The sequence below is a fragment of the Myotis brandtii genome, unplaced genomic scaffold (genome assembly GCF_000412655.1).
Source record: "Myotis brandtii unplaced genomic scaffold, ASM41265v1 scaffold567, whole genome shotgun sequence".
Lineage (NCBI taxonomy): Eukaryota > Metazoa > Chordata > Mammalia > Chiroptera > Vespertilionidae > Myotis > Myotis brandtii.
Genome location: NW_005370116.1, coordinates 2,716,092 through 2,720,111, shown reverse-complemented (window position 1 = coordinate 2,720,111; position 4,020 = coordinate 2,716,092). Strand labels below are relative to the sequence as shown.

At 43.8% G+C, this 4,020-nt stretch overlaps 1 pseudogene; it reads right to left on the bottom strand.

Annotated features, from left to right (window-relative positions):
* Positions 1-343: 343 nt before the first annotated feature.
* LOC102244971 lies at positions 344-2,838 on the bottom strand (annotated as a pseudogene).
* Positions 2,839-4,020: the final 1,182 nt, after the last annotated feature.

Here is a 4,020-nt window from a genome sequence, read left to right as displayed (position 1 = left end):
GAGGGTGGCATCGAAACCTCCCGATCCGCCCTGCTCTGTTCTTGAAGGGGCGGTGCCCCAACTCCCCAATCGGCCCTGCTCTGAGCCTGACCAGGGGCTGCACCTAGGGATTGGGCCTGCCCTCTGCCACCCGGGAGCAGGCCTAAGCCAGCAGGTCGTTATCTCCCGAGGGGTCCCAGACTGCAAGAGGGCACAGGCCGAGCTGGGGGACCCCCCTCCCCCCACCCCGAGTGCACAAACTTTTGTGCACCGGGCCTCTAGTATTTAAATAAAATAAATGGCTATTTCCCCTTCTTCAACATCTAAAGAAACAAAGAGTTGGACTTTTCTCCCTTTTTCATTGTTATAATGTACAATTCTCAACGCCATGTGCCATTTCTTGAGTTATTTCTTGTGTTAAATTGCAATGTTTTCTTATTTTGGAAAGTGTTTCGTACATGTCCTTTATTCTGGAACTCCAGAGGGACGCTTTAGGCCATGAGAAACACAGCTTGTCAGAATCACCGTCCTTGCCACTGTCTCTGCTGGGTGCACATCCTCCACCACTCGGAGGTGGACAGCTTAAATCCTACCCCCCAGACTCCAGACCACTGTTGGCTGAAGGTCTGGATCTGAGCTTTTCAAGTTGTCCTGGGTTAGAATCAGAGTGGAGTCTTTGTCTCCTTGTGAAGGGCTCCTGGGTGGAAATCATTTCATGTTCCCTCTGTAGTCCTGGGGAGTGTTGGCTGTGCTATTGTCTGAGGTAGAAAACCCTGAGTGTTTGCTCGTTCACTTGGCTTACTCTTCACTTTAGTGAGATTTCACTGGATTTTTTATTTTTATTTTTGCAGCCTTTCTTCTAGGGCCTCTAGTTCTTCCTCCAGCTGCTGGGTTTCCTCCTTTACCACCATGAAGGGTCTGTGACTGACTGTCAGGGCTGCAGTCGCTTCTCAAAGAGGTTATACATGCCACTCCTAACCTCGTACATGAAGTCACATGGTGGTGTGGGGAGAAGAAGGGTTCCCTGTGTCTGACTGTAAAGAGAGGTTCATGTAGTCAGCCAATTCTTCCACAGGTGAGTCCAGAAAGAATATGTTCTCTCTTGAATTTTGAGTTCTCACCTCTCCTTTTGGCTGCTACATAGGAAGTTCTCAGATTGGCAGGATCAATGTGATATTGCATGTGAATCAGAAACCGCTCACTGAATTCAAACACACAGGGAAACTGTTCCATTAGCTTCCAGACACACTCAATGAATAGTCAATAACTGGAGGGATTTCTTTTGGATCACCATCTGGATTGCCATATCTGTGACTAGACTTATGACCAAAGGAAATCCAAGTCTTTTTCAATTAATATCACAAAGCCCTTCAGAGTCTGGTCATGCTGATCCACAGCTGCACAGACCTGTTGCCGCCATCCGAACAGTGAACAAGCACACTCACCCCTTCCTCTGTACATCGGCGGCAATGGACATTCCTGCATCCATGATGGCCTTAATGTGCTCATGGGGGGAGATTTAAGTTCGCACAGTTCCAGCATTTTCACACTGCTCCTCCTCATGACATTGATGTTCCCTATCCTGATAAATTGGAACTTGATGTTGGAATAATTGTCTACATTCTGGTAGCCCTTCCCTTCAGGATGGTTTGACATGGAGTTACGTTTTAGCTGAGTGTCAATGACGCAAAGGAAGTCACTTCCTAGACTGGCTTTTCTGGTAGCCTGAAGTATCTGCTGGTCTTTCAGGCTCAGGGCACTGAAGCTGGACAGGGGCTGGCTTCTCTTGCAGATGGAGGGGTGGTTACCTTTATAGTAGTCAAAAAGGGCAGGGAATCACTGCCGTCTGCTCCAGAATATGTGACTCCCCACTGTTGCACTGTGGCCAACCTGGGAACGTACAGTGTGATAGGGTAAGAGTCACAAACTCTGGAGTCTCTATTCATATTATTGAACTGCCAATAATCATTAGGGAAGCCCATGTGCTTGCATTGTTCAGTGAGATTGAGAAGCATCCAACCTTGTTCTCCTTCTTCTTTCTCCAGCTTGCGGTTGAATGAAAAGGAATATAACTCCTTATGTTTGGCCTTGCAAAGTGTATGAGAGAGATGCACACATCATGGCAATCTCTCTCCTACTGTTTGATGAGTTGTAACAGGTGAAAGTTATGGCAAGAAAAAAAAATACAGGACACCCAGTACAGTTGTTGACTGTTTTAATGGTGGAAATCTGGCTGTGAAGAATCCATGCTTCCTTTTTGTTTTGTTTTTAAATCTTTATCTTGGAAAGTATTGCAGGGGTCAGTGATGGCGAACCTTTTGAGCTCGGCGTGTCAGCATTTTGAAAAACCCTAACTTAACTCTGGTGCCATGTCACATATAGAAATTTTTTTATATTTGCAACCATAGTAAAACAAAGATTTATATTTTTGATATTTATTTTATATATTTAAATGCCATTTAACAAAGAAAAATCAACCAAAAAAATGAGTTAGCCTGTCACCTCTAACACGCGTATCATAGGTTCGCTATCACTGGCATAGGTCCTCCTTTTGACCTCATTAACCTCTTAACCTCTTCTAGCCCTTTCCCTTCCTCCCCCCGCTCCCGCGGCCCTCACCATCCCATTGTCCATGTCATAGAAATATGAACAAACTGTTGAACTTCAGAGGGAAGGCAGGGGAGGGTGGGTGGGAAGAGATCAACCAATCAACTATCTTTCTTTTCTTGGGTCTGGTGCATTTTCCACAAATAAACATGAGTAGTCGTCAAATGCAAAGTACCTAGGGCTGCTTTTTTTAGAAGAAATTTGATCTGTCAAGTGGCCACTTTCGACATTGGGTGTGCAGAGGCGCTCCATGGAGGGCCCACATCTGCAAGGTCCCGGGAGGACCTGGTCTCATGCACTTACCTGCAGCTACAGTGTGCAGCTCTTACTGGTGACGGTTTACAAATACGTACCCCCAATCTTCTCCTTTATAAGTGTGATGACTCTAGAACTTATTTTCTATTCTATTTTACAAGGTTTCTCTGCAGAGATAGTTCCAACTGCTGAAATCTGGCTTTCAAACTCATGTTTTATTTGCTGCCTTTCTTTAGACTGTCTTACTTTCTTGCATTTTGCCAATGATTGATAGACATCGCAAATAAATTCTTGTTCTAAAATCCTTGTCTCAGGGTCTGCTTATGGAAAAACACAAAGCTGTATGATATTCTTAGGTTTCAAGCATGAGAGAGAGTAAGCTGGAAAGAGAGAAGTATCCTCAAAATTAAGTTTACTGCCATGAGCAGAATTAAAACAAATAAAATGTTACAGAAACATTCATTCATGTCTTGGCAGCTGAAGGGTATATACTGTACAAATTCTTTCTACATTTTAAGCATATGGTTAACATCAAAAGGGGATAAGGATTGGATCCCGAGGGAGTCTCCACATAAGGCCCTGGGAATGGAGGGGGTGGAGGATTATTTGAATTTCTATGATAGGTATGACAAGAATATCTTTGATATGTTCAGTGTAGAAGCAGTCAACTTATTGCACATTGCTACAGCCAGAGCGAGATATATGAAGCACCATGACATTAAACAAAGTCAGAGAAGACTGGGAAAAGTCTTGGCAAAGGTTTAAAATGGGGTGCTTATTATGAGAGTGTAGCCTGACAGCACTGACAGTTCCAGATCTTGTATGGGAAATCTATTTCTTCAGCCTCAGCTGTCATTGCCTGCCAGCGACTTCCCTGCTGCCGTAAACTTTCACTTTTTGTTAGACATCTAGAGTGGCAGGTGAAAAAAAAAGAGTGATTTAGATTTTTCAATAAAATAAGGCAAGTTCAAAGCATTGAACTGGCAGCTTTGCTTCTGAAGAAATTTTTGCTGCTAGATTTGGGTACAAAACTGAGCTCATAATAAAACTGGTGGGGTAAAGTCTTGATAAATCATTTCTAAAGGTGTCCAGGACACACACACACACACACACACACACACACACACACACACACTAAGTGATCTGTGTTACCAATCATTAAATTCATTTTCCATATCT